This window comes from Silene latifolia, chromosome X (assembly GCF_048544455.1).
Source record: "Silene latifolia isolate original U9 population chromosome X, ASM4854445v1, whole genome shotgun sequence".
NCBI lineage: Eukaryota > Viridiplantae > Streptophyta > Magnoliopsida > Caryophyllales > Caryophyllaceae > Silene > Silene latifolia.
Window position 1 is genome coordinate 336,504,557 of NC_133537.1, and position 11,482 is coordinate 336,516,038.

The following is an 11,482-nucleotide window of genomic DNA, read 5'->3' on the forward strand; positions in this document are numbered from 1 at the left end:
TATTATATTTTGAAGAAAAGTATTTATTTTGATAGTTTTGAAATGTTTAAAAATAATTTAAACCGTGTAAAATCTTTTATTTCGAAATAAGGGCGTATCGGGGGGAAAATGACAATTCGTTTGAACGTTGGGTAAACGAAATTGGAAATGGGTCGTATGAATACTCAATTTTATTGTAATCTCGTGTTTAAAAACTTTGGACTTGACGGAATTTGTATTTGACTTACGGATTTAATTATTATTGAAACAAGTCAAAACCGACTCGTAAAAATCCCGACTGAAAATCCCGCACTTTCCTTTTCTCCTTTCCTTTCTCCTTTCACGCGCACCACCCTCCCCCTTTATTCTTTTTTTCTGATTTTTTTGTTCTTAGCATCATCATCATCAACATCAAACCAACAAAACACCATTAACACATTTCAAGCTCAAAATCGACGTAATTTCTTCGTTACTAGTCCGTTTTTCGCATAATTTACCTTTCCGGAATCCCCTCGACGCGATCTACAACTTGGTACAATTTAATTTCAGTTTTCATTAAGTTATTTTAAGACCAAATTTCGGAATTTTCGGTATATATGTTTAATTGTTGTGTTTTAATTGTTTATTTAGGTGAAGGATTGGAAGACGAGTTCGGGGACTCGTATATTGTAGAGGATAGCGGCTAGTGTCGTTAGGGTTTGGGTTTTCAAGGTGTTAATTGCTCTTTTTCTAGCTTAAGGTAACATATTTCGAGTTACTCGACGAAAGATCGTCACATGGTTTTGATTTTTGTATGTTTGGTGATTTTTGTTGGTGTAGTAATTTTCACATGTTTAGGATGGTTGCATGCATGTCAATTGTTAGCTTAAATTATGCCTTTTGTTAGTTTAAATTATCAAAGTTGAATTGGGGACGATTAATTAATTTTCAGACGGTCTTATAATGTATAAAAATGAAATAAAAAGAGGAGAAATGGTGCGGCAGCGGGTCCGGCAGCAGCCGGCAGGCCCACGGCAGCCACGGCCGGTCTTGGGGCTGGCCCGGGTCGGTCCGTGCTTGTTTCGCGGGTTTTCGTACAATCTTGGTCTTTTTGGGTTAATTAATATTAGAATAGTATAAGTAACAAAAAGGGTAGTAATTTGAATTGAAGTATACTAGTAACAAAAATTATGTTAATGGAATAAAAATTGTGCTTATATTAATAGTTATCACATGTTAGGATAGTTTACAAAATGAATTTTATAGCTATAATTGTAATGTTTTGTTGATTGTGCCGAAAACTGAGCCTTAGTCCCTTTGACTGATGCGATGTCAGTTAATTGAGTGATTGGTTAGCCGCAATTTGACCCGTACCTGTCGCAGGGCTGGGGTTGCGGGTAAAAATTCGGTTGTATGAATTAGATAATCGGCCTTTTTCTTATTTTAGGCCATTTATTATATCTCTATTTCACATGTATAGCTTATTGAATTTAATAGTGACTTGTATTGTAGAAATGGCCCTAGTTTTCCCCTAAAGCCTTGAATATGGTTACTATTGTTAGAATTAGAAGTTAGTATTGAATACTTATTGAGGATTCTGTTGGGATTGTATGCTGTAAATAGACATTATAAGCCTTTCACATGATAGAATGCTAGAATTTATATTGATAAGTAGGACTTTTTGCCCTCTTAAGATTAAGTGGGTGTCTTACATGACTTGTGTGGTGAGTCATGTGTGGTGTGGGCTAAAATATTCAAGCTGGGACTAGCTGTGACTAGGTCCTAGGTGAGTATTTCGGCCTTCATCATAGATAGGTCTTTATAGTCTTTGACGAGTATATGTTCACTGCTTGATAGCCTTTGTGTTCCTGACTAGTGGATGTTTATCCAAGTTGGGGCATGACCTCAGGTACTTATTTTGATAGTATGGGGTCAGCTTAAGTACTAGCCGACCCTTCGGTGGTGTCCTTAGGGTACTCACTTCACTTTGTTTTAAAAAAAGTTGTGAGTCTTGGGTGCGGTGGTGTGTATCCGCATATCTAGGTCTGTGCAGATTTTAGGCTAGGGTTGTGTTGTCTCTTGGCCATGTTTTCTTAATAGTAACCGCTGAGCCAAGATACCGGTTCGATTACCTTCCCTACCTCGTGGTATAGACTTGAGTTACAAAGTGACTATTGACGGTGCTAAGAACTTATGCATGTCTTTGATATATTGCCCTTTCTTGTTTGATGATTCTATGAATCATAGAAGGTGAGATGCAAGCCGGCTATGGTTGATAGAGTTTGGATTACAATTTGTTATATGATTCACATGATAGTTAGTTGGGTCAGTTTAGGGGTCATTTGTTAGAATACATGATAAGTAAATGGTTTATCAAGTTGTTTACATGTTACACTACATGTTACATTAATTTTGACGATTCGTGGCTGGGAGGACTCGAAGTTACTCCCCACTGAATTGTGGCTTTCGTGTTTGTATAAAATGCGATTGACAGGTTGTTGATGCTAGTTGGGGTCACATACGACTAGTGAGCAAGGAACCTTGGACCTAGTTTTGGCTATTCTATTAGTAAACCTTTTATACTTTTGGTTTGTATATAATTTGAAGGGACATATGTCTCCCTTTCTATTTTTGGTTTGTATCCTTATATTTCCGCGTCTTAAGTTATGTATGTAAATTAGTTTATCAGTTGTTGCAGGGTTTTTGACACTCTTCTTGAGTTAGAATTGGTTGTGAATGGTTTAGTTAGAAATTTTTTGAAATTGCAGGTTTTTGGAATAGTTGAACCATTTACAAACATATCCTACCAGTTTTTCTGTAGAATTTACGTTTTTATTTAAGGCTAGATTTAAGGGTGTCACAGTTGGTATCAGAGCTTATTTGCTCCCGACGCACGTTTGTGCACCCCACCTAAAATCACTTGACCTTTTAATAATAAATTTGAGAGATGGGTAGGATGGGTAGAGTTAGGATTTTATGTGGTAGTCTGTTTGTGATTGCTAATTGTTAGGTAATAATTGATTTTCTCTTTTGTAAGATGGCTCTCCAATAGATGTAGATAAGGCAATCTTACCTTAGTTTTCCAATCTCGTTGTTTATTCGTCTTTCCAATTCCTCTTCTCTCGCCTTGGTAACTACCTTTCAATTCTTTCTCCCGATTTATCTTAGGTTCGTTTTCTTCTTATAATTAAGTCCATGTGGACACCTTCCTTTTATTCCGCAGGATAGTCCCCTTGTTCAAGAGAACCCGGTTTTGAGAGAATGTAACTTTGGAGGGCGTGAACGAGTTGAGAAATTGATTGGTTAAGGTTTGAGTGGTATAGGAGAATATAACTTGGGATCCTTTGGTTAGACTTGTTAGTTGTGCATGATATGAGAGCCTAGTGAGTTTAGGAACACCTTTGGATTTATGTCTATTGAGAGCTTGTTTGTTATAGATGATTGAGCATGAGGTACTACCTTAGCACATAAGATGGAATGAACCTGAGCTACTTCATTTGAGAGTCTCGATGTTTCTTATGGAGAATTAAAGGAATGATAGTTAGTCCTAATCCTTGTAGGCCTTGAAAGGAATACAACAGGACATTGACGTTGCTTAATGGTTTGGTATCGTACTTTGGAATTAGTTAGTTTGTTAAATCTTTTGAGTTGACCAAATCTAGTATAGAGTAGCCCTTGTTGACCTTTTTAATCATATCTGAATTTGGGAATTTTGGTGTAAAGTTGTTCGATGTAGTTCGTGAGTTCAAGGATGTGATTCCAATTTATGGTATCGGAGACTAGAAGTATTAAGTGGTGAGATGATGGAGTAGACAAGCTATGGTACTTGGGGATGACATAGTAAGTGAAGTTCAATGACGAGGGTTGTAAAGGAGATATTTTGGGACATGGATGGTAACAAATGAATTTGTGTGGTGAATTGATTTTGGCTCTTAGAACCAATTGAGTTGAGGAATACCTACCATTGTGGAGTCCTTGTTAGTCCTATGATTTGGTAGACTTTTGGGGCTTTGTTGAGCACCTTAGTGGTGTAACCTTATCATATCGATCTTAAGCTTTGATGAGTGTTTGGTAAGCGGTAACCCTTTCATTGTGCCGCTTCTATTCTCCTTTCCTTCTCTTTAACGTTTGTTGAACCCTGTTTTTATGCTAAATTTTACGTATCTTCTTCTTTCCCGAGATATCTTCTTAACTCGAATACCTCTTATTTTTGTCAACCGTTATCTTTACGGTCTGACTCCTTAGTTTTCTAACTTGTCAGATGCATGCACCCTTCAGAAATGTTTTACTGTTTCTCTATTCCGTTATCACTCCTTACCTCCTTAGTATAGTTGGTACCCTGTTGACCATGTTTACAGAGTTTGTAAGATGTGATTTGAGGATATAGGTTTGACTAAGTAGCCGAGTTTGGGTTGGGCTTCCATAATCATTTTGGATATGAGGGTTTGATAGTGTATATGTTATCATGTGGGAAATGTTAAATGTGGGATTATTTGTTGGTTTTAGAGGGTGATATTGATTACTACTTGAAGTATGTTGTGAGAGTGAGAGTAAGCTACATTGTTTGGAAGTCTTAGCACTTGTTTTGGTAACTAGAAAGGGTAATGGTATGGATGACACCAATTGTTAGGCTAAGGAACCTAATTTCAATTTATGGTTTTAGAAACTCTGAGGTGATAAAGTGTTGTTACAATTATGACCTTGTACCTTGAGAATTTGATGGTAAGTAAGTTTAGGATATCAAATTTGAAAGAATACTCCTTGGGGATGTTGATGACCAGAATGGTTTGGTGATGTGATTTGGCATTCTAGTTGACTCTTGAGAGTTCTTGAGTTTAGAGAGATTTAGTGTTGAGAAGAATTTGTTAATCCTATAGTTTTATAGACCTTGAGGTCGCATTGAGTGCTTGAGATGATGAGACAATGTTGGAGCTGGGTGTAGTTCTGCTTTTGAGAATCCTTAATAAGTAAAAGGATAGAGAAACTTAAGATCCTATTGATTTTTCATAATTTGAGGTTGGTATGTTACTACCTTGTTTTGAAATGAGAACCTTGTGGAATTTTTGAGGAACCTTCTCTTGGAGTTTAGAGCATGGTATTGGGACTCTTGATTGAAGGTTTACTTTTTGAGGAACCCATAGTTGACACTAGTGGGATACAAATACAGCTTTGTTGGAAGTCTTGACCTTAGGCTTGTGAAAGTCGTTTCAGGATGTTTGAGAATTTGGAGCGTTGAGATCACACTTATAGTGAAATATCTTGTTCCAGGGAATATGTTAGGAAGAAGTAACATAAGCGATGGAGGAGACTCTTGGGAGTGATGTTGTTATTGGAGATATGAGTGTCTGGCGTTTCCTTGGTGTCTAATCTCCCTTCTTCCTTGATCATGAGCGTTACCGCTCATATCTCTCTTCCTTACATCATCATACTCCTCTCGTAAGTTTGATGTTGGTAACCTATGAAACTCTATCTTTGACATCCTTGTATTTATGACTTCAATTCTTACCCCATAAAATTCATCATAGCTCTTTTTGATTAGTTAAGCTTGAATCCTTTTAGCATACCTGCTCCTATGAGGTCTAAGTTACTTTTCACTTCGGGGAATTTCTAAATATTTCAAGCTACCAGTTTCGATTCATTCTTGAAAGTTTATGTCACTTCTGCAAACCTAACCTATTTTTAAGGATTTCAAAATGAAATTTTGATTTATTTCCGTAAGGTATTCCTTTTTCTTACTTTTGTTCCGAGTTTCTAAGCCTTGTATAATCATATTTAGTAAAGATAGTATTCTTACTATAGAATTTTAAACTAAAAGGTTGAAAAGGCTTTTATGATTTTCAATGGTTTTAACATTAGTGAATGTTAAATCTCGTTGTTGGAGACGTCCCAATAATGGATTTTCTCATTTATTGGTGTAGAAATATTTTTATATCTTGATATGAATATGGATGTTCTTGTCTGATCAACAAGAGTATCACCGTTTCATTGAAAAGATACCTATATTTTCTTATAACTATAATTTCTCCTTCTAAGTTTCGGGGGCGAAACTTTTTAAAAGGAGGGGTGATTTTAACGCCCCGTAAATTTCGGACCGTTAATATATTTTGAAAATAATTAATTAATCAAGTAAAATTTGACATTAGTGTATTTAAAGTAAAAATAGTTCAAAGAAATATAATTTTATTATATTTTGAAGAAAAATATTTATTTTGATAGTTTTGAAATGTTTAAAAATAGTTTAAACCGTGTAAAATCTTTTATTTCGAAATAAGGGCGTATCGGGGGGAAAATGACAATTCGTTTGAACGTTGGGTAAACGAAATTGGAAATGGGTCGTATGAATACTCAATTTTATTGTAATCTCGTGTTTAAAAACTTTGGACTTGACGGAATTTGCATTTGACTTACGGATTTAATTATTATTGAAACAAGTCAAAACCGACTCGTAAAAATCCCGACTGAAAATCCCGCACTTTCCTTTTCTCCTTTCCTTTCTCCTTTCACGCGCACCACCCTCCCCCTTTATTCTTTTTTTCTGATTTTTTTGTTCTTAGCATCATCATCATCAACATCAAACCAACAAAACACCATTAACACATTTCAAGCTCAAAATCGACGTAATTTCTTCGTTACTAGTCCGTTTTTCGCATAATTTACCTTTCCGGAATCCCCTCGACGCGATCTACAACTTGGTACAATTTAATTTCAGTTTTCATTAAGTTATTTTAAGACCAAATTTCGGAATTTTCGGTATATATGTTTAATTGTTGTGTTTTAATTGTTTATTTAGGTGAAGGATTGGAAGACGAGTTCGGGGACTCGTATATTGTAGAGGATAGCGGCTAGTGTCGTTAGGGTTTGGGTTTTCAAGGTGTTAATTGCTCTTTTTCTAGCTTAAGGTAACATATTTCGAGTTACTCGACGAAAGATCGTCACATGGTTTTGATTTTTGTATGTTTGGTGATTTTTGTTGGTGTAGTAATTTTCACATGTTTAGGATGGTTGCATGCATGTCAATTGTTAGCTTAAATTATGGCTTTTGTTAGTTTAAATTATCAAAGTTGAATTGGGGACGATTAATTAATTTTCAGACGGTCTTATAATGTATAAAAATGAAATAAAAAGAGGAGAAATGGTGCGGCAGCGGGTCCGGCAGCAGCCGGCAGGCCCACGGCAGCCACGGCCGGTCTTGGGGCTGGCCCGGGTCGGTCCGTGCTTGTTTCGCGGGTTTTCGTACAATCTTGGTCTTTTTGGGTTAATTAATATTAGAATAGTATAAGTAACAAAAAGGGTAGTAATTTGAATTGAAGTATACTAGTAACAAAAATTATGTTAATGGAATAAAAATTGTGCTTATATTAATAGTTATCACATGTTAGGATAGTTTACAAAATGAATTTTATAGCTATAATTGTAATGTTTTGTTGATTGTCCAAAACGAGTCTTAGTCCCTTTGATGATGCGATGTCGATTAATTGAGTGATTGGTCACCGCAATTTGACCCGTACTGTCGCAGGGTCAGGGTTGCGGGTAAAAATTCGGTTGTATGAATTAGATAATCGGCCTTTTTCTTATTTTAGGCCATTTATTATATCTCTATTTCACATGTATAGCTTATTGAATTTAATAGTGACTTGTATTGTAGAAATGGCCCTAGTTTTCCCCTAAAGCCTTGAATATGGTTACTATTGTTAGAATTAGAAGTTAGTATTGAATACTTATTGAGGATTCTGTTGGGATTGTATGCTGTAAATAGACATTATAAGCCTTTCACATGATAGAATGCTAGAATTTATATTGATAAGTAGGACTTTTTGCCCTCTTAAGATTAAGTGGGTGTCTTACTTGACTTGTGTGGTGAGTCATGTGTGGTGTGGGCTAAAATATTCAAGCTGGGACTAGCTGTGACTAGGTCCTAGGTGAGTATTTCGGCCTTCATCATAGATAGGTCTTTATAGTCTTTGACGAGTATATGTTCACCGCTTGATAGCCTTTGTGTTCTGACTAGTGGATGTTTATCCAAGTTGGGGCATGACCTCGGTACTTATTTTGATAGTATGGGGTCGACTTAAGTACTAGCCGACCCTTCGGTGGTGTCCTTAGGGTACTCACTTCACTTTGTTTTAAAAAAAGTTGTGAGTCTTGGGTGCGGTGGTGTGTATCCGCATGTCTAGGTCTCAAGCTTGATTTTAGGCTAGGGTTGTGTTGTCTCTTGGCCATGTTTTCTTAATAGTAACCGCTGAGCCAAGATACCGGTTCGATTACCTTCCCTACCTCGTGGTATAGACTTGAGTTACAAAGTGACTATTGACGGTGCTAAGAACTTATGCCTGTCTTTGATATATTGCCCTTTCTTGTTTGATGATTCTATGAATCATAGAAGGTGAGATGCAAGCCGGCTATGGTTGATAGAGTTTGGATTACAATTTGTTATATGATTCACATGATAGTTAGTTGGGTCAGTTTAGGGGTCATTTGTTGGAATACATGATAAGTAAATGGTTTATCAAGTTGTTTACATGTTACACTACATGTTACATTAATTTTGACGATTCGTGGCTGGGAGGACTCGAAGTTACTCCCCACTGAATTGTGGCTTTCGTGTTTGTATAAAATGCGATTGACAGGTTGTTGATGCTAGTTGGGGTCACATACGGCTAGTGAGCAAGGAACCTTGGACCTAGTTTTGGCTATTCTATTAGTAAACCTTTTATACTTTTGGTTTGTATATAATTTGAAGGGACATATGTCTCCCTTTCTATTTTTGGTTTGTATCCTTATATTTCCGCGTCTTAAGTTATGTATGTAAATTAGTTTATCAGTTGTTGCAGGGTTTTTGACACTCTTCTTGAGTTGGAATTGGTTGTGAATGGTTTAGTTAGAAATTTTTTGAAATTGCAGGTTTTTGGAATAGTTGAACCATTTACAAACATATCCTACCAGTTTTTCTGTAGAATTTACGTTTTTATTTAAGGCTAGATTTAAGGGTGTCACAGTACCTCTCGGCCGGCTAGTTGCCAAGCCGAGACCCAAGTGACAGGCCGACAGGCTTTGTCGGTTAGGCTGTTTTTCTCTTGACTTGTTGTCTTTTAGCTTTGACCTTGGTCAATATGTTGACTCGGTCAGCGGGTGCAGAATATGCCCCATCTAATGCATATCTTAAGAATTTATTTCCGCTTTTGATTTGTTAAATACAACCCAATGGATACACAACACGAAATCATATAATCTTCTAAGGGGTTGCTTGGTTGACAATGGGAAGATGAAGTTCCCATGAAATAAAATCAATATATATATATAAAAGAGGCTTTTTTCAGGCAATTCTAGAGACTCCAATTTTTCTAAAACACTCACATTTTAATAATAATATAAATAAATAAAATAAAATTAATAACTAATCCAACTTATATGAAATTCCTATATTGATTACAAAATACAGATGATGATAATAACAATAATAATTTTAGATTATGGATTATATTCAACAAAATAACAAAATAGGAGATTTGCATGCTAATGGAACCCAAACGTGCCAACATTATTCTTCCTAAAACACAATTAGATATAACTTCAAATAAAAGATAAATTTTTAGAAGCAATAGGATTCTTCCTACGGCTTATAGTATATATATATATATATTGAATTTTACGTACTAATTTTATGTCTCTCTTAAAGTTTTAATTGTTGTTAGTTGTTATGATAATTAAGTTATTATTGTTGTTCTTTTGGAGGCTTAAGATTACAGGCCAATAATAATGTTGATCCAATATTATTATGTTCATATGAACATAATTTGATGTGTATTATATGTACATTAATGAGATTTATATATGTTCATTTTACGATATTTACATTTCGAATAATGTTCTGATTCGTGAATCTGCAACCTCATCATATTTTTCATATGTTTCAATTTATCATGATTGGAGTGATTATTCATACTTCGATTTGTTTTCAATGTTTAGCCTGCATACTGGCTATCGAAGATAATTGCTACTTCTGGACAGTTCGTTGTGTTTATTATAGGTATATTAACGCTAACATATTACTCCGTATATGATATACTCCCTCCAATTCACAATAAACCTCTCATTTCATTTTGGCACAAAAAATAAGGAAACACACTACCCCACCATATAATTAAATTTGGACCACACAAATACACTACCCCACCATACAATTAAATTTGAACCACACAAACACTTACCAAAAAAGGAAATAGGGAGGTTATTGTGAATAACCGAAAAAGGAAATAGGGAGGTTTATTGTGAATTGGAGGGAGTACACGATATGCGGCTTTCCCGTATATTTGTTTTCCTATGGAGTGGGGTTTTAAATTGTGTTTAGACCTAACTTACTTATTTAATTAACAGCCCGTTTCATTATAGACGACCACTCTCACAAAATTAAAGTGGGAGGGCAAGTGGAGGTATCCATTTCCCACCACTTGCACCACCCACTTTCATTTGTGAGAGAGATACTATCCGTCTATAATGATAATTTGTGTTTAATTAATTTCACCGTGCCACTTCTTTTTCTATTCTCAAGTTTTTCCCGGGTAATCAAAATTTGATAGAAGAGAACCCGTAAATATGAAATTACAGATTTATAACGAAAAGAATAATCTGAATACTGCCGTATTTATCATAACAAACTCTCTATCACTAATGCATAATGTAATCAAAAACGCTAATGTCCACAATTATGGACTACACGTTAATGAAAAATTGCGAACGACCAATATCGCACCATACCTTCACATTAAAAACTCATATCATGAAACTTATTCCACAGGACTCTTGATAAGGTGTATATATACCCATGAAACTCATGTAAAGGTTATCTCACTTAGAAATTTGCATTTAATTTTACTGTCATTCGTTGATGGAAGTTTAAACTCCTACTATCTCCTATATACGGACATATCCATGATAATGTGTGTAATCAACTTAGATAAAGCATAGGTAAATGGCATACGTATGTTTTACGGTAAAATGTAAAAAAACTCATACGTAGCATTTTTAATTTGTACAAAGTTTAGTGAAGGTGGGTTTCTTAAAACACAAGTGCAACCTATACATTAGAAATTTAGGATTTGGGTGAGCGACGAACACACTCACAGCTTCACATTACCATATTCGTGTGATTATTAGTTATACTATTAATTTAGTAAACTTTTCTTGCACATGTCAATCGTGAATTATTACGGTGTTTGGTTTTTTTTCCGTACTCCGTAACTTGCGTCTTGATCAGAGTATCAGACAACTAAAAAATGCAAAACCTCATATTTTCCCCGCCTTACTTTTTCTCATAGGTGATGGTTGATTTTGTAGTGGTGGTGTCATGTGTGTATTGTTTAGTGAAAAAAGGAACATACATCAAATGCACTATTTCAAATTTTGTATATTTTTGAGTATATGTGTACTTTTTTTCTGAGTTTATTAAAGTTTATAAGTTAGATTTTAAATTTTTTCGTCAAAACTCAAATTTAATATGTAATGTTTTGGAATTATATTGTACAGA

The 11,482-nt window shown here is 35.2% G+C and overlaps 2 long non-coding RNA genes across 2 annotated transcripts; both read left to right on the top strand.

The window, feature by feature from the left end:
- The first annotated feature begins 342 nt into the window (after positions 1 to 342).
- Positions 343 to 2,483, top strand: LOC141622510 (uncharacterized). The gene is made up of 3 exons (XR_012532997.1): positions 343 to 511; positions 610 to 718; positions 2,453 to 2,483. It is a non-coding gene; the product is annotated as an uncharacterized LOC141622510 (long non-coding RNA).
- Positions 2,484 to 6,476: 3,993 nt separating this feature from the next.
- On the top strand, positions 6,477 to 8,880 carry LOC141622517 (uncharacterized). The gene is made up of 3 exons (XR_012532998.1): positions 6,477 to 6,650; positions 6,749 to 6,857; positions 8,586 to 8,880. It is a non-coding gene; the product is annotated as an uncharacterized LOC141622517 (long non-coding RNA).
- Positions 8,881 to 11,482: the final 2,602 nt, after the last annotated feature.